Below are 20,350 nucleotides of genomic sequence, written 5' to 3' on the forward strand. Positions count from 1 at the left end.
TGAGCTTCCGTGGAGAGTAGAGGTGCTGCTGTGCTTTCCTTACTATGGAGCTGATGTTGAAGGACCTGGTGAGATTCTCCGCCAGATGGACAACAAGGAATCTGGTACTCTCTACGATCTCCACAGATGAGCCATCGATGTGCAGCAGAGAGTGGTCACTCTGTGCTTTGTGTTCTTCTAAAGTCAACAACCATTTCTTTGGTCAACATTCAGAGACAGGTTGTTGGCTCTGCAGCAGTCCGATAGTCATCACACTTCCTCTTTGTATGCTGAGTCACCGTTTTTATTGACGAGACCCACAGTCTTGTCATCAGCCTGATGTTGATGATGTGATTCGAAATGTGCATTGCTGCTCAGTTGTGAGTCATCGGAGTTAACAGCAGTGGGCTGAGCATAAAGTCCTGGGTTCCTGCTACAGCGTCTGAGCAGCCGCCTTCGTCGCCCGTAGCTCCTGCGCAGCCCGAGCAGCCGCCTCCGCTGCCCCCTGCGGCCCTAGAACCCGAGGCGCTCCCTCTGCCTCAAATGACTGTGCCCCCTGGGGCTCTTGTTCCTGGCCCCACTCCTGTCCCTGACCCAGCTCCAGACTTTCCTGCCCTAGTCCCCGAGGAGGTCCCGGACAGTCCGACCACCGTGTGTGCCACGCCCCCTGATTATCCACGTGTGCTTCCCTGATCGTACCCAGCTGTGTCCGATTATTTTCAATCAGTCCTGTCTATTTGAGTCCATGTCTTACTAGAGTTCAGTGTCCGTCATTGAAGTCCGTCTGCGTGAGATGTTTCCTGCACCCCGTGTTCCTAATAAATCCCCGTATTTCCCCGTATCCTGCCTGCCTTGCCTGTTTCCTGCCCGTCCGCCGCTCCCGTTAAACGGCGATCGTGACACAAGGCACACGCACATCAACAAGTACCAATGCAGCAAATACAGATGAACAATTTAGGAGGAATACTAGTCAAAGGAAGGAAGAAAAGCAGCCCACCCTATCTCATGGTCACGGACACAAACATCAGGGAGTGTTATGAAGAAGACACCACACTTAGCACCATTGGTTTTACGCAGTGAATTACACCAGAGAGAGTTTTTACATTCTAGCTGTGTTACATAACATTCCTCAGCCTTCAGGTTTTTTCCACACAATGCAGGACACGCAGGGGTGCCAAACAAAACAGCGGAACTGCAGTGTAGCCAATTATTTGTTTCAGTAGTTTTAAGAAAACTAGAACATAAAATGTTTGTTTTACTTAGGTAAAAGTCCAGTTGAAACAGACTTTATTTTTAAAAAGTTAGATTGGCTTTAAGTGATGAAACATGTTACTTGTGTTAATATTGCTTAATGAAGTGTAGGTGACATAGAAGCATGCAGTTTGATGTTTGGGGGCTGTAGTTTTTAATGGGACTATTTGAATATGGAGTACTAGTGTTGTACTTTTTAAGGGTACAGCACACGAAAAAAATACAGAGTATTAAAAGTGCCTCTCTTTAAAGGAACTGAGTTATCTTAGTGTATTTTACATCACATACACTCTCGGTCCGCTGGGGGAGTCCATCCCGCTGTAGTTGGAGAATGCTGCCATCAGTCGCTCGGTGTAGCACTCGCAGGATTTACCAGGCTCCTGTTTAAACTGATGCATCATGCCCCAGTCCATGCGCAGGAGGACCAGTCTCTGAAGGGCTGTCGCATGGTGAGGTCTGTTCTGCCTGGGATCCAGCAGGTCACTGGCAATGTCCTTCAACTCCTTCATCTACAGTGTCAGATGAGCAAACCTCATCTCCCCCTTGAGGATTTGGACAAACCAACATAGGGGCAAGAATTTCTGCTACCTCGTCCTGCTGCCTGAGTGTTTCGCCACGGCACTTCATCACCGAGAAGGAGGTAGAGTCGGGTGCTGAATGGTTATGATCCTCGTCTGCAGGGGGGAGAGGGGAAGGGGCAGGGGAACCACTTGCTACTCCTCCCTCGGCGGCATAAGGAGGAAGCTGCTGTTTGGGCAGCAATGCTTGGGCAGGAGCCACACAGTTTATTTCTGGGTATCTAATTAGCGGACACCATTAGGTCCCTTCAGGGGCTCCACAGACAAACTCATTGACATAATAGAATTGTCACAGAAAAATTCTTTGTCACATTCTCAGTCGACATAGACTGTGTGCTGTTTACATATTTTTGGCACAAACGAAATCTCATATGCATATTGACATATCTTTGGCACAAGTGGACCTCCATCACTTTAAAGAGGGTAAACTCTGGTCAGGAAATTTACGACGTCAGAATAAACTGATTTTTAACAGAAGTAACTGACATGCCCTAATAAGGAAATGCATACAATCAGAATACAATATCTGTGGTTTTTAACAGTGGTAACAATCTGATAATGAAAGGAATCAGATCAACATTTCTATAGCATGTAACAGAGCTTGCTCCCCTCCAGAACTCATTGTTCCAGTAGTTATCTGAAATCATCTGCAGGAGCTATTCTTTTATTTGTATATTAAGCGTAATTATTCATGAATATTATTGATGATGTTTATTTGTTCAATGTTTTTATTTATTTGTATTTATTGTTTATAATATAATGTTATATATATATATATATATATATATATATATATATATATATATATATATATATATATATATATATATATATATAGTATTGTAATAGGGGTGGCATGGTGGTGCAGTGGTTAGCACTGTTGCCTCACACCTCTGGGACCTGGGTTCGAGTCTCCGCCTGGGTCACATGTGTGTGGAGTTTGCATGTTCTCCCCGTGTCGTCGTGGGGTTTCCTCCGGGTACTCCGGTTTCCCCCCACAGTCCAAAAACATGCTGAGGCTAATTGGAATCACTGAATTGCCCATAGGTGTGCATGTGTGAGTGAATGGTGTGTGAGTGTGCCCTGCGATGGGCTGGCCCCCCATCCTGGGTTGTTCCCTGCCTCGTGCCCATTGCTTCCGGGATAGGCTCCGGACCCCCCGCGACCCAGTAGGATAAGCGGTTTGGAAAATGGATGGATGGATGGATGGATGGATAGTATTGTAATACTTGAAACGAGAGGTACTGCCTGCCTTAGTGATCTTTACTATTGTGTAAGTGTATTCCCACCTGTAGGGGGCAGCAATGGTTGTTATTAGAGGTGCTGAGATTACGCGGCTCAGGGCTGAAGGTGCAAAGTGAAACAGTCATTGACCGTATTTGCCGTGTGTGATGGTGTCTGCATATCGACCCTTTCGAGCCAAACAAACCAGTTCAAAGTACTGTGCGTTAATATATCATATGAATAAATCCACTCAAGAACTAAACTCAATATCGTATCCTCATCATTCAACGCGTCCGACTTTTCCACCTCTTACCACAAGGCAGTGGATTACATGGGGAAATTACAAACAAGGAGAATTTAATCTGTTTTTCCTCTACATTGTCGTTATTCAGAATATTACAGACTATGAACAAAAACGGACAATGTAAGAAAATAAAAAAATGTGTATGAAAGCTAGAGTATTTTTGCAGTGGTGAACACTAGCTGGTTTATGTACTAGCTCACACTCAAGAAACAGCATAAATGCTACTCATACACAGTTGGGGGGCAGGGGTCAGTCCTTGTGCCTGTAATGAGAAGGTCACCAGTTGAAACTAACCCAGCCACAGCACGTCTGTGGGTCCTTGAGCAAGGCCCTTAACCCCCAGCTCCCTGGGCGCCCCAACAGGCAGCTGCACTTCGCGGACAATTTACTCCACAAAGAGTAAGTTGAGGGAGACATAAAAAACAATTTCCCCACAGGGATTAATAAAGTCCATCCATCTATGGAATATTATTTAGCACTATCTAACGTAGAATATAAGAATTATGATTTTATAAAAAGTATGCCAAATATCCATGATATAATCATTACAATGTAAACATTGTAATGTAATCAACACAATGGAACCAACTGAGTATGTATTTGCACCTTTTGTTAGTCTAAGTTTCTGTTAGCTACTTTATGTTAGTCATGAATCTATGAATATTCACTTTTATTAGCGTATATTTCATCATTATGTAAAAGGACAAATATATTATCAACCTTTTAGTGAGACAATGTGTAAACGGCTGAAAATACCAAGGTTTACTACTGAAGGAAGGGATTCACCTGAGTTCACCAGAAGTTCATGGCTGAGTATTTTTAAAAAACCAAGTGGAGCTGCTCGCGCCACTATTATGTTCAACCGAGAGACCAAACGGTAAAAGAAATGACTATCAAACTTATCACCTAGAGGTGAACATAAATCTATACAAATATCACCTGCATGCACATTACTTCTTTTACAATAACCAACTCCTGATCCATACTGTTAGTCGTGAAAAAAATAACTATTGTGTACATAGAGGCCCTGTGTAAAAAGATAACTGCCAAGGAAAAGATCAAAAACATTTATTTCAAGGATTCAAAGTTTTTATGGTCATGTACAGTGTACAGTGCAGTTCTTATTTGATTAACTTGAATGTCTTCACAGACAAGACGATTAAACAAATAAAGCAGCGCAACATTACAGTAACTAACAACAAACAAACAAAGTTCACGAGTACTATTACAGTATTCATATCATTTATTTAAATTTAATTTTACCAAGTAAATTAATTGAAAAGCAGTTACCACTGCTTTACCTGCTTCTCGGGAGAAATAGCAGATATACAAACGTCATGTATGTAACTAAAATCTTAAGCCAATAAGGGCAAAGTTGTGTCGTAATGCCCACGCTCGCCTCTCCTGCTCCTGTTTCTCTCCCTCTTTTCTCCACTTTCCCCGTTGTAACACCCTCGCTTTCACTAGCTCGCGTCCTGCCTCGTCTTTCAGGCCGCTATGCTCCTTTACCTTACGCCATAAAAGTGCTCCTAATGATTGCCTATCCTCCGGTTTGTATCCTGCACATTTCACTGCAATCCCCATACGCTTCCACGCATCTGCCGTCTCTCTCTCTCGGCCCTTTTCCTGAGCTGTTTTTCCCACTGCTATTTTTAACAGCTGTATCTGTTCACACAGAGGCTTCCACCGCCCGCGCACTGGTGGACCCCAGCCCCCGTCATCCAATTCTCTATCAAATTCGTGATCCATGTTTTAGCTTATCTGACCTACACTTCTCCTGATCCAACAACCCCTGTGCCTCAGGGGATGGATTTATCCACCCACACTTAGTACACCTCTTAGTTGTCTCTGAGTGCCCCACTAACAAACACCACCAAAACCTAAACCCACACTCACACACAATCACCGAACCACGCAAAACAGTAAATAGTAAATGGTAAACCCACTCACACTGGAATAGTGAATAGTAAACACGCACTTACACACGCGAAATAGTAAATAGCGCTGTGTACACTTTTTGGTACCTTGGGACCCCACGTCTCGGGACTTTTTAGCCCGATGCTTTGAGTACTCTAATCTCGGGACTTTAACCCAATACTTTGAGGACTTTCACCTCGGGACTTCAACCCGTTTTAAGGAGGATGAACCTTACTCCTCCGACCAATTTAGCTGTTCGGGGGTCCTGAATTTCCCGGGACGCTCAATCCCAGCTGTCCTACTGCTCATCAGCAGTAGGTGGGTTGCCAAACCAAGGACACGACAGTGGACTTAAATCCTCCGCCAATAGGTTCTACTACGGGGTCCCGTACCCTCTGTTCACAGGCCGTCAGAGCTACGCACAACAGGCCCTCGCCACAATATTGGTCGACAGATCCTGAGACACTTCCAGCCACTTTATTTAGCAATCGCCAATATGCAGAATTCGATAAAACAGGCTCTGCTCACCTAATTGCTGGGCGCCCGTGGCTCTCTGCGTCCCCAAGACCTCGTCTCTGGTTCCAATCCAAACAACCTTCTCCTCATCCCGGACGAGCCCCCAAATTGTTGGAGTTAGACTCCACCGAGTCCGTTGATGAGGAAAAGATGCATTCGTGAGGCAAAGGATGGTTGTAAGTCAGCTCTCTTTATTTGTTGTACAGATCGATCCGGGAGCCACTCTCAGATGCACAAAAGTACACACCAAGGGAAGCTCAGCTCCCTGTTGTCTGTGTCTAACTTTTATACCCCGTTTAGGGCGTCTACTGTTCTTGTTGGTATCTTTCCAGTTGACGTAACATATAACTATTGTTTGGACATTGCTGGCGTTAGTCCCCACACCCATTCCCTTTGATCTTATCTTGTTATGTTGCAATTTAGCAGCGTCAGCGACCCCCTCCCTTGTTATGTCCCCGCAGGTCAAGCGTAAGCTTAATGTCACCACGAGCCTGTCAATGTACCTTCTGCTTTCCGGAATTTACTTACACAACGAGGAGGGCTGGAGCCCCCCTTCTCTTCCTGCCTGTGTTCCAGTTTGTTCCCCTTTCTCAGTGTGACAAAGTTTAGCACGCAACCTAGCCCCCCTTCATTCGCCATTTATATTTTCCGCCGGGCACCCGAAATGCTGCCACACAAAAGATTTAAAAGTGTCTGGGGTATCTACTATAGTAATTTAGTCAGATGCCAACATATTCACAGCAGCTAATTTGCAGCGCATTCGTGAAACCGCTTTTCGCTCCAACGAGAAACTCACGTTGTAATATCGCGAGATCTCGTGACACGCGTTTCACTCCCACTTCTTAGTAACAGTCATGATTTGATAAAGTGACAACCTGCGTAATAATTGGTAATACATAGAGTTTGCTATTGTTCAGGCTAGCAGACTGTTATGGCTTGAGGTTAATGGTGCCTGTTACTTGTGAATTTTCACATTTGCAGGGATCTTCTGCCTCGTGAACGTGAAACGGATAATTATGCTAAAAGAAGAAAAAAGCAGAACTGCAATGTGTGTAAGGCTGGTGCTGATTTTTCAGTCTGAACACAGTAAAATTTATACAAATTACCTGTATTCAAACTTGTATTCTTTATATAGTTTGGTTAATTACTATTTAAAAGTTTTATCTGCGCTCCATTGTATAACTTGTACTGGAGATTTGTATGTACTTTTTGATTGGAAATGGTTAGTTGTATATACATTGAATATTTTTATGATTAATTTCTTTGTTTATTTAATTTGGCAACAGATTTGCACTTTTAGAAGTATTGCTGTTCATTTTTGTGAAAGTTGTTACTAAAAAAAACAAAAGAAGCAGACTTGTGTAAATCCTATATTGGCCGTGTATTCTTCCTGTAGCGTAGTGACAGCTTTTTGTACGGAAGCCGTGAACGGCTGTGCTTGCAAATATATTTTCTTCTGAATAATTAGAAGGATAAGCATATTTTGTCGCCGCCGCGAGATAGTCATGCCATACACAGCTCTGCTCGTTTTTGTACTGTTACTGTGTTACTTAATTTGCGCATCCATGAATTTAACGTTGACATTAAGTCAACATTGACATTGACAACGTTGACATTAAGTGTTGCACCTATCTAGTGTTTTACTGTGAAGGGCATGTTATATCTCGTCTCTAAGTCGCACTATGGTCCAGGGGAATGCTATGTCATATCAGAACATGTGTCGATTATGTGGCAATATAAATATTTTATATTACTGTCAGTTTTAGTTTCAGAAATCCATCATTTGAGAAAAAAGGCCAGTCACGACAAATATATATGGAATATAACAACAGAGTTTAGGCAGCTGTATTTGTTTAAGTGTAAAGATGCACATAGAAACATGCATGAGCTCATCTGAGAATAAACTGAATGCAATGAAGATTTGTGACTCCTGCTGGAAAATGCGAATAGTGGCAGGGTCTTCAAGTAGTACATTTGTCTGAGAGTCAATTAATATTAGGAAAGGCACAGTTTTTTTTCAATGGCGCTAATTATCAAGAAGGAAATGGAGTACCCCAGCACCTGGTTTACGGGCACTGGAAGCTCCAGTATCAGTCAGACTTTCATGTAAGTATATGTGTGTTTAATGACTTAGCAGTTGGTTAAAAAGTAGACTTGTGCATGTTTCATCTTTACCAGGGGCAGAGGGGAAACTCAATAAATAGCCTTCTCTCACACTTCCAGACCTGCAGAACTGAGCATGTCCCCTGGTTTTGTGCATATGTCTGTAGGCTTTGAGTTTTTCCTATGGGGGCTTCAATTTCCTCCCAGAGTACAAATACGTGCAGATCAGTTGCATTGGGGAGTCCATACTGTGATGCTGAGTGGGTGTAGGAGGAGATTGAGAGATGAAACTCCGGATGATTTACTCCCTCGGCTAACTAACCAGAACAGGATCGTACCAATACCAAAATGATAAGTTTATAAATGTTTTTCACTACCCTGATTCATTCAGTTATTTATGTTTGTTAATTCCACCTCCCAAGCAAATACATAAATAAACAAACAAACAAATATTCAGGGGGAATGTGTCATAGGTGATAGAATCAGTGGATGAATCTAAAGAAAAAAAGTTATGATTTCTTTCTCTCCAAAACACAATGCAAAAAACTCTTAAGTTAGGTAAGACATTGAAATTTTATGACAGTAGCATGATGCAGAGGAACAACAGAAGGAAAAATCTAACTAAACCTGAGTCAACTAGGACTAATTACACTAAATTAAGTGGAACACACAAAATACCTAAAACCACTTAATAAACAAGCAAGAAATATTACATTTGATTAACTATACTGATGCCTGAGGGAAGTTCTTGTGCTTAATGCAGCAAGTATGTACAGCTGCAGAGACACTACACATAGTGCAAATAAATTAAAAAGTATACAGTACACACACTGATTCCTGAAAAATCAAAATACCATGGAATACTAATGAAATACTTATCAGGATGATGATGACGATGATGATGATAATAATAGAAATAATAATGAATTAGTTTAGGGTATTATGCAATTGACATGTACAATTAAAAAAGAAATTGCACCAGACATTTCCTGTGGCAAAGAAGGGTTGCTTTGTGCCACGTTACTCAAGTCAATTCACTTTATTTTGTATAGTGCATTTTCACAGCCTTACATAGTCTCAAAGCACTTTACTTTGTCCCTGCCCAATTGTCCCAGTGAGCAATATCAAGCCTGAAAAATTATAAAGCCACATTGGCAAGGATAAACTCAGTCATAGTAAGAAACCTTTGGAGGAACCAGAGTGAAAGGGGGAGCCCATCCTCCACAGGGCAGAAGTCAGGTTAACAAAGTCCTGATCTATATGGTTCAATTAGTTAAGTCCGGATGTAAATACAGAATAACTGGCAGCAGGGCACACAGGAAAGACGTCACAGGCAGGAGGGCAGGCAGGAGGGTGGCACAGGCAGGACGTAATGGGCAGGAGGGCGGGCAGGCAGGGCAGCACAGGCAGAAGGGCTGGCGGGTAGCCAGAACTGTTTTGCCACTGCAGTCTGTTTTACAGTTTCATCTGCATTTGTTCCCACAAGGAATAACAACAGCTAATTTATGAACATGCTGCTTTTCAGAAAAGAAGTTTAATTTCTAGGAACATGACCAGTGCAAACATTTAGTGTTGACGGTTCTTTGTAAAATGGATGTTCTGTACTTTTATTGATCTGTCCGTCCATCCATCCATCCATCCATCCATCCATCCATTTTCTAACTACTTCTGATGAAGTTCCGGGTTATGAGGTATCCTGAAGCCCAGGCAATATGGGACACACACACACACATAGGGTATACCTATCTTTATGGGGCCCGCTCATTCACTTCTATGGGATAAATGCTAACGCTAACTATGACAAGCTTAACCCCCACCCTGCCCTAACCATAACCATAAGTAACCCAGCAAAATACAAGAGGTTTTGCATTTTTAGTTTTTCCATAGCAGTCACAGATTTTTATAAAATAGAGTTTTCCTGGTTTTCGGTTTCGTGGTCCCCATAAGGGAAAAAAAACAGGTATTTATCACGTTATGGGGTAGGATAGGTATACCCGCTCGCACACACACACACACACACATGCACACAAATGGATAGATCAACACAGTTACTATGGATGTCGATCCTGCAATAATGAGACAGAACTATCATACTTAATAGGATCATATCCCTAGTTCTACATATGCATAATTATATTTTAAAAAGATCCCACGCACCCAGCACATGAGATGTTTGAACTTCTGCTCTCTGGTAAACGTTACCGCAGTATGCATTGCAGAACAACCAGATTTAATAAGACCTTCTACCCCCAAAGCCATCAGAATACTAAATGCTAATGAACATAAGTTTATGTGAAACCCTACTCTCTCTTCCTCTCTGTGCACTTTATTACCACAACTGGTATTAAGTTTACTTTTTATTTATACAGTATAGTGCAATAATATAATCACGAATGGTGTGTGAGTGTGCCCTGTGATGGGCTGGCCCCCCATCCTGGGTTGTTCCCTGCCTCGTGCCCATTCCACATTCCGGGATAGGCTCCGGACCACCCGCGACCCAGTAGGATAAGCAGTTTGGAAAATGGATGGATGGATATAACTAACATAAGACAGACATTACACCTAACAAACAATAAACACGAAATAAAGGAGTGGACACAAAAAAAATGTAATGCAATGACCAGATTTAACACCTGGATTATGTCCCCCCTTAGTCTCCTTTGCTCGAGGCTAAACAGATTCAGCTCAGCTAACCTGTCCTCATTAGACATTCCTCTAAGACCAGGAATCATTCTCCCAGCTAAGCAAGCCTGAGTCCGGCTTCCACTCCCCCGATTCCCAGCAATGTTAACTTGGAAGGGCGTGTTCTGTATGCACAACTGAGACAACCCAGGTGGAGCTCAGCTTATCGGCTGGCAAAATTGCCTTCAGGTATCACCCACCCTAGTGAGAGTCCAAGCTAGGGCCGTTCTCAGAACTCACCCTAAACGAGGTCCTGCTCAAAAGTTGTAATGACCGCCTGAGGTACCTGTGAGCCTTGCCCGTAATGAGTCAGTGGGTGTAGCCGAGCTGACACGCTTTTGGGCGTCCAATTGCTGAGAACTCCCCTTCGGTTTTGACAAACTGTACGATCGCAAGCAGTGACAGCAGAGCCACAGACAAGCTCAACCAGCAGAGAGCGAATGGTAAGCACCCAACACCCGAAGGGCTCAACTGATCACATCCAAACGACTTCCTGATGGGATTGTGTACGTAACTGGTTTACTGTTGTTAATAGTGGTTGAACTTCTATGCAAGTCCCCTTGTTGGGGGAGAGGGAATGAATGAAAGCATAAGGTGAAATAAAACCTAAAATAAATCAAAAAGGTTAAACAGAAATCAAACCAAATGAATTGTGTTTCTTCTTCAATTGTAAACATAAATTAGTTATGCAACAATAACCTAATTGGATGTTAATGTATTGTGATCAAATTGATTTAGTCCATGAAGTTAATTCCTGCTTTCAGGCAAGAACCTGTGTGTCCAATTATGCGTGTTGTATCACCGCAGTTGACCACCAGAGACCCAACTCAGATGTTGTTAACCTACTATGGCGGACCACTAGAGGTGCAATTTCAATGGAGTGGCACTGCTATGGCTTGCCACTAGAAGCGCAATTTCAAAATGGAGTGGTAGTTCTATGCCTGACCATCAGGGGAGCAATATCGAAATGGGGTCGTAGTTCTATGCCTGACCACTGGAGGCGCGATTTCGAAATGGAGTGGTAGTTCTATGCCTGACCACTAGAGGCGCAATTTCGAACTGGAGTGGTAGTTCTATGCCTGACCACTAGGGGCGCAATATCGAAATGGAGTGGTAGTTCTATGCCTGACCACCGGGGGCGCAATATCGAAATGGAGTGGTAGTTCTATGCCTGACCACTAGAGGCGCGATTTCGAAATGGAGTGTTAGTTCTATGCCTGACCACTAGAGGCGCAATTTCGAAATGGAGTGGTAGTTCTATGCCTGACCACCGGGGGCGCAATATCGAAATGGAGTGGTAGTTCTATGCCTGACCACCGGGGGCGCAATATCGAAATGGAGTGGTAGTTCTATGCCTGACCACCGGGGGCGCAATATCGAAATGGAGTGGTAGTTCTATGCCTGACCACCGGGGGCGCAATATCGAAATGGAGTGGTAGTTCTATGCCTGGCCACTGGAGGCGCAATTTCGAAATGGAGTGGAAGTTCTATGCCTGACCACTAGAGGTAACCAAACGGTTGCCGACGCAAGATGAGTGACACACACATTTAATGCATGCGCATGCCGCTTGCGGCCTTCTTCTGTGCCTTGCACAGTATAAACCCCCTTAAAACAATTACTGAAGCGAGACGGCGCTCGCGTTACGGCGACGGATTTAAATTGTGAGTGCACTATAATTTGTCGCAAATGGTGCTTAACCACGGTGGGTCTCAAGCACAGGAGACTCCCAATTTCTAAATGACACACTCACAGCGCAAAGTTGTGTTAAACTTGCTTTGTCTACAGCAGGCACACACATACGAGTATGATCCTGATAGGTAACTAAGCTATCGGTCTTATGTCCAAGCGCAACATAATTTAGGTTAGAACCTCGTAACAAGTATTCCCGTTTGCTAATAGAGAGATCTCTCCCAGGATATATAGAAACGGAGAAACTCCGAATCGAACCTGGAAACAAAGCGCTACATCTGAGAATTTCGTCAGACATATGGTTAAGGTTCACTGCAGTTTAATACGAAAGAACTACAATGAAATAACCGAAAATAAAACAAAATAATATAACTACTAATAATAGAAATAAAAAAAACTATAATAAGCCCTTATGATCCCGCTTAAATGCCTTCAGATTGCCATGAGTGCGACTTTGGCAACCAGTTCACAGTAGCGCTTCTTCACTGCACGTTCGGTCATAAAAAATTTAAATTGTGTGCTCAGAATAAGTTTAAACCTTCTGCCTTGTGATTATTAACCAATTGTTATGCCGAATGGTCGGCTCCTCCAAACTCAATTGCGAAACACTGTGAGTCTGTTAATGTGTGACTTAAATGGAACTCATTAATAACCAGTATCGCGTAATAACCTGGGTTAGAATAGAAGGCTCATACAACAAGCTGCGTCACCAGGTAATGTAAACGATCGGTAGCGAAGCTCCCCTCACGGCCAACGAGAGAGAGTCTCGCGATATTTCAGGCGAATTTGAGGTTTCAGAGCGTAGATCGCACAGGCAGGGATTCTTGTGAGCACTCAATGAACAGAGGCTGAAGTTGTGTAAAAGACATGCATTTATTCCTATAACTAACATAAGACAGACATTACACCTAACAAACAATAAACACGAAATAACGGAGTGGACACAAACAATGTAATCATGAAAATGCAATGACCAGATTTAAAATGAGTAACCTTAAAAGGGAAAATACTGTTCTGCAATGCAAGCAATTTTGCAAAAAATCTTATCTAGCTCTGATTTAAAAGAACCCAGGGTTTTAGCTTGTGTTACAATAACAGGAAGACTATTCCATACTCTAACTACACGCTGTGTACAGAAATGCTTCATCAAATTCGTTTTAAAATGTTCTCCAGCTAATTTCCACTTATGGCCACGAGTTCTGGTATTTAAACTAACATTGAAATAGTCATTTGGCTGAAAAGCATCCAGACCTGTTAGAATCTTAAACACCTGGATTATGTCCCCCCTTAGTCTCCTTTGCTCGAGGCTAAACAGATTCAGCTCAGCTAACCTCTCCTCATTAGACATTCCTCTAAGACCAGGAATCATTCTCGTTGCCCTACGTTGCACCTTTTCCAAGGCAGCAATGTCCTTCTTAAGGTATGGTAACCAAACCCGCACACAATATTCTAGGTGGGGTCTTACCAAGGAATTATGTTATCGTAGCATCACTTGCCTTGTCTTAAACTCCACACACCTAGAGATGCAATGTGCCTTCTCGCGTGGTGTTCCTGCAGAGGGAGTCTGTGAGTGCTGGAGATTGGGGGAGGGGGCAGTGTGGCTATGTCTGCTCTGTGTTCCTCCAGACGAGCAAAGAAGCTGTTTAGCTCCTTTGCTAAAAGGGCGTTGCTGTTAACAGTGACGGTGTTGTTGCCTTTGAAGTTTGTAATGTGTTGTATTCCCTGCCACACCCACTGTGGGTTGTTGTATGTGAAGTAGACCTCTATTTTCTGTTTCTCTGCCTGCCTGGCAACCTTGATGCCCCTATTCAGGTTAGCTCTGGCTGCACTCTGTGTTCTTGACTGCGCTGTCTTGTCCTGTAGTATTGTATTGTTGCTCTTGTGTTTATCTTGCACTTTCTCCCTCTGTTTGTGCTCCTTTCACTCTGTATAGTTCTATCTTGCCCGCACTTGTGTCATCTTGTGTTGTTTCTGTTTTTCTTCTTTGTCTTGCACCGTGGTCCAGGAGGAACAATGTTTCCTTTCACTGTGTACTGTGTATATTGCTGAAATAACAATAAACCCACTTGACCACCTGCCTCGATTCATCCTGAAGAGTTTTCCAATGTTGTTCAAAGGTCTGTTTGTTTCGGGTGAAGGACACGCCCCTGGACGTGCTGGATAAGGGGACCACAGATCAGTGTCCTCAGTCCTGCTTCTCCCTTCAAAGCTGAGAGGAAGATGACCCGCCTGCTGGTTCTGGTTTTGGCTTATGGAGCTCTGCTTATCTCCACAGAGGCCCAGCAAGATTACCACAGTCTCCCTGCACTCTACAAGACGGCCATTAAACTCGCAGTCGAAAATGCTCATCAAGGAACCCGTCAGCACATGAATTTCTATAACATCCAGGGCCGTCCGAAGGTAACTGCTGAGAAAGTGTTTACAAAAGTGTGAAACTTTCATCATCTGCAAGCTGAACTAATGAGAATCACATTGATTTTGATGTTTTAATTTCAATGCATATGATGCTTAATGTCTCTTCACAATGAAAGTGATGGTTGTATATCTCAGCCCTGGTCAATTTTACCTTCTCACAGTTTCTCTCTGAATCTGCTGCAGTCAAGTCTGTGACAGTTTGCCATTTTTTGGGTGATTATTGTTTGTTATATTGCCTTTAAAACAGTTGTAGGCAATTTTGTATATAACGTGTTTATGTGATTTAGATCAGCAGTGAATACATTGACATTGAGATTCTCTTGAGAGCAACAAAATGTCCAAAGTCAACTGCAACAGACCATCGGGCTGACTGTATTTTCATGGACAAGAGGGTAAGTAAAGAGTCACTGTGACTGTGAGCATTGGACATATCAGTTAGCAAATTAATTTAGGTTCATGTTAACTTTTTTGATGCCCTGCGGAGGAAAGTTAGCCAACAATAAAGTAACAAATAGATAGGTGGCCTCAAACAGCCAGTTCCATCACCTTATTCTCAAATTTTAGTAGGTTTACAGGCTTAAAGGCTGGATTACCAGGCAGTTGAAATCAGCCTTAAATGGCAGTGTGGTGTTTTGTGGTGAAAGGGCAATTAAATCTGGTCAGAGCAGGGTAGATGCGCAGTGTGAATTACCCTTTAAATTTACCTCTTTAAATAGTGAACTACAGGACCACTTAGCTTGATCGGAGGACAGTATTTTAATACAGAGCAGTGTTCAGTTAAACGGGATTTGTTGTTCATACTTTTAGATGAACTTGCTTTGTATAATATAGCCTTAAGGTGACCCTGCTTTGGAAGCTCTTTCCTCTAAAATTGTTCTGTGTCATTAAACCCTGCAGTCCAGCAGCTCTGCCTTAAATCTTTAGATATATCTTTACTACACCTTCTCTCACTGTATTTATTGCCCACCACTCTTTAAATACTGTTTTTGTGTGTCTGTGTGTTTTTGCAGCCATTCATTAACTGTAGAGTTTGCAGCAGACGGTCTGGTAATAATCTTACACATCCATCAATTGACTGTGTACCAAACAAGAAAGTGGATGAAGTAAGTGTAGAGAGTCTTAGCATTATGGAAATGTAACAGGTGTGTGAATTGTGTCTAAACATGTGGTTAAACTTTGATTGTGTTTGTACATGCAAAAATTTGATCAGAGTACTGTTTATTAATGACAAGGTTACTTTTAATCTGAACAACAGTGGCAGCACCAGGGAAAAGCTTGGGGGGGGGGCTCTAGCTCCTCCTCCAATGACCATAGTACCCCCACAGCACCCCCAAAATATTGGTTTCATTTTTTCTTTAACTATCTGTAAAATCTGTATATTGTGTAAGACATTTTTGCGGTTTTTATAGCATACTTGTAGTGTATTTTTTCTTCAAAGTACACATAGAGGCTCTGTGAGCTAGACGTTAGAATTTCATATTTTATCATATTTTATCCATGCTGTAGCTTATCGTGCTGTGTGCTTCTATACAGCATCTACATAAGCTGAAAAGCTAAAGCACCCGCTCTAAATAATCTCACTCCCCTATAGCACCTGTAGCATTAAGTCACTGGCGCTGCCACTGCTGAATAAACGACTCCAATCTGACTAAACCGCTTAACTTTTCCTCCCCATGTTACATTTCAGGACAAACGACGTAATATGTGTCCTTCTGATAAACCTCCTCTCAGATCTAAAACTGCCTTGGCTTCCAAGGACACTAAAGAAGCTGAAGGAGACTGTCTGGGCTGTTTCTGATGGCTGATGGTCCTGCAATGTGGACCAGAGGAGGAAACTGGAAGGGAAAATGCTTTGCTTTATATCATGCCCACCCAAAGCCCCCAGTGAGTAAGCCATAGGCGCCGATAGCATGGAAAAACTCCCAAGAAGGAAGAAACCTTGGGAGGGACCAAACTCAAAGGGGGAGCCCATCCTCCTGGGGCCGGCAAAGTGTAGGTGCAGGATCACAAAAAACTTAACGAGAGAATTCGACTGTCCCTCACAAAAACTGTAAAGTTTTAGTGGCTAAATTGCTTTTTCTATGCCTTTTCAAACAGGAGGAGATTTGTTTGGCTATATGTAGAAATTTTCTATACAATTTAGACAGCACAGAATCATTAACCTACTTTAATGAATTTATTTATACAACCACATATTTCACACATTTTGACATCAGTCATGCAGTGAAGATACAGTCTCTTTATTTCTTGACGCCAACCCTCCCCATTAATCCGGGCTTGGGACCGACACCTAGTTGAGCTGGCTTGCTCCCTTAAGTGGCTGGGTTAGGCTAAACTATGTACATATTTATAAAGACTACAATAAATTTATAAAGACCTCCCTAAATATGTAGTCTAACAAAACGCAGTTTAAAGAAGGTAGCCTACCTGGTAAACAAAGAAATTAAAAGGCCCACAGCATATAATCGGGCTATATTCCAAGCAGTTTTTAAGAACGTAACCTACATGGCGAAATTGAATTACTTTCTGGACCAACAAACGCAACCAGGCATGAACATTATGCACCTTCCTAGTCTTGATGTAAGTCGTCCTACAGATGAGGACGTTAGGCAGCCTTTAGATCCGACCCATCATGCACTGCAGTTTTTTGCAAATTCCTCAGACGGAAAACCATTAAATACCTCTTCTATTACCTTATATTACCTTATATTCATGTAATAAATATACAAATATCAATTAGTTGGAAATCAGCCAGACAGACGTAATTACTACAAATGGTTTCCACTGTATTTGTGACTCTGAGTGCCGCAGGCTTGGATGCAGTGCCGCACCATTTTGTAAGGCATGCACTGGCCAATCATGTAGCACTTCTCTCAGAAATATTAATGAGACATCACCTACCACCCTGCAAAAAAGAAATTTGCCGCTTGTCCCCCTGCACATGAGCCAACTTGGCTGCGTCAACCAGCGGAGCTCCGGAGCCTCTGGAGAAACACGCGGCAAAAAAGGCTCGCATGCGGTCTTCCAAAGTTTGGGAATACTTCAGTCATGACACCTTTTCTGCGCCTCTACTGTAGCTGGCGTTAATGATGCTGTTTCAGCCATTTTATATTTTCTGTTTACTTATTCTGTCATGTAAGACTGAGACAAATTATCGTTTACGACAATTCTTACACACTGTAGCCTGACTTGCTGACTTAAGTAAGTTTAACTATAAGCTACCTTTGCTAGTGTTTGTGAATAACATGTTTCTCTAGTTATGAAATTATTCCATGTTTTAGCATCTGTTTCAACATTAAAGTCAAATTGGTATACTGAAATATATAAAAACTATTGAACTATTAACTTAAGTCTAACATAGAAAATCCTACTGAATCTCTTAAGATTTTCCTTTTTTGTTAATGCACTAATGTTTAAGAAGTGTCTTAATAAATTGAATTTCAGATTTGTGTGTGGGTGGGAGTGGGTGAATTGTATTAAATTCATACATTCATTCTTTTGGCTCAGACATTACTGACCTAAAACAAATTGAGGCATTGGGTAAGTGCTTAAATTAGCTACTAAATGGCAAAAAATATTCTAAATATCACATTTTCCATTCTTCGGTATAATTTTAACGAATCACCTATGCTGCCAAACATTAACGCATAGATTGTCACAACACTCTATGTTTTAGTTCTTCTTTATGTGTATAGGACGGTGTGATGGTTCTGGTGGTGGGTGTGGCCGACGCTGCTCGCGATGTTTGGCTATGCTGCAGTCCCAGGGACCAAGTTGGAACACATTTCCACCTTCAAGCTTAGGTGGAAAAACGGCACCGAGACCCAGCAGCAGGACAACTTCACTTGTCCAGACAACCAGCCCTGCTTCATCATTGAAGTAAGCCCTGTGAACAGGAGCGAGATGTACTTCTGCAGTGGATGTTATAGCGGAAAGAACATCCCCATCCTCACGTCTGCCGGAGTGCCCCCTCAAGTGGGTGTGTGACTTAACTCGATGGATGAATTGGACAGAATGTACTGTTACTAGAGGTCGACCGATATGGGTTTTTCAATAGCCGATGCCGATATTTAGGAGTCAGGGTCAGGCGATGGCCGATATATGCTGCTGATTTTTTTTGGCCGATAATTGGACGTTTTCCCCTCTATTTGCATGGTAAAATATCACACTAATAATAACAAACGATACACAAAATTTCTCAATTTAGCATTTATTGAATACTCAACTTGGAAACAATAACACATTTATAAACAATAAAAATAGCAGCATCAGAATCTCTGTTAGTGCACAATATAGCAGCAAACTCCTCATGTTTGACGGAAGGAAATTTGTAAACAATACAAAAAGGAATAAGCATGTTATCTTCAGTTGTAATCCCACTTCCAGTCCCTGAGTCTTACTCACCACACTCATACTTCACAGCAATCAGACAGCAGTTAATTAACCAGAAGAGAAAAATGCAAAAACACAACAGAACTTGTAAATAATAACAAACTAATAGACAATAAAAATAGCAGCATCAGAATCTCTATTAGTGCCAAATATAGCAGCAAACTCCTCATGTCTGACGGAAGGAAAATTTGTAAATACACAAAGGAATGAGCACATCTTCAGTTTTAATCCCATTTCCAGTCCCTGAGTCTTCCTCATCCCACAAGCAGGCAAGGCATGTCACCCCGGTTGTGTGACACTTATTTTATATAATAAAATAAGTGCCCCCTGCGGCCCCAGAGCCCGAGCAGCCGTCTCCGCTGCCTGCAGCTACCGCGCCCACGTCCGAGGCGCTTTCCCTGCCTGCAGCTCCCGGGCAGGCGCCCCCTCTGCAGCCTGCAGCTCCAGTCCCTGGCCCCACTCCAGTCCCTTCTCCCCCTGTGACTCTGGTACCCTCACCCCGACGAGCCCGACCCCGGCCACGGGTCCTTATGTCTGTGTCCCATAAGGGGAGAGGACACAGACGCACGGCTGGGGTCCCACCCGCCCAGCCCCCTGGCTCGCCCTCCCTCGCCGGCGCTAGGGCTTGGTCGGCGCCTGCGGGTCCTGGCCCTCCGGGTCGGCTGTCGTCTGCGGGTCCCCCTCCGCGGCCTCGTCGCCCTGCCTCGGTCCCTCCTCCGGCGTCTTATCGGTTGCCTGCGGGCCCCCCGACGGCGGCTCCTCATTCGCCTGCTGGTCCTCCCGCTCTGGCGTCGCCGTCTGCTGCGCCCTCGCCAGGGTCCCTTCCAGCTCCTTCGTCCCCTTCCCTGGTCTCCCCTCCGACTCCCTCCTTCGTCCCTGCGTCTGTCCCTCACCCCGTCTCCTCGGCCCCTCCGGCTCCGGCCTCCCGGCCGCCTGCAGCCCTTCCGGCTGCCTCCCGTCGCCCGCTGGGTCTCCCTCGGGCTCCTCTTGGTTCCCCCTCCTTCTCTCCCTGGCCTCCCGTCTTTGTCCCTCCTGCCTCTGCTCCCCCTCGCTTTGTTCCTCCTGTCTCTGTCCCTCCTCTCTTTGTCCCTCGTCCCTCTGGCTTCTGCTCCTCTTTCCCCGATGTTCCCTTCATTCACTCCCGGTCCTTTTGTCCTGCCTGTTCCCTCCGTGTCCCCCTTTCTGATCTGTTTCTCTGCCTTTCCTGTCTTATGTCAAGTCTTGTCCTGGCTCCTTCCCCTGTGCCAGTTCTGTCTGTCCGTTCTGTTCCCTGTCCCTCATTAATGAGGTTTTATATAG

The sequence above is a fragment of the Brienomyrus brachyistius genome, chromosome 20, assembly GCF_023856365.1.
Source record: "Brienomyrus brachyistius isolate T26 chromosome 20, BBRACH_0.4, whole genome shotgun sequence".
Classification (NCBI taxonomy): Eukaryota; Metazoa; Chordata; class Actinopteri; order Osteoglossiformes; family Mormyridae; genus Brienomyrus; species Brienomyrus brachyistius.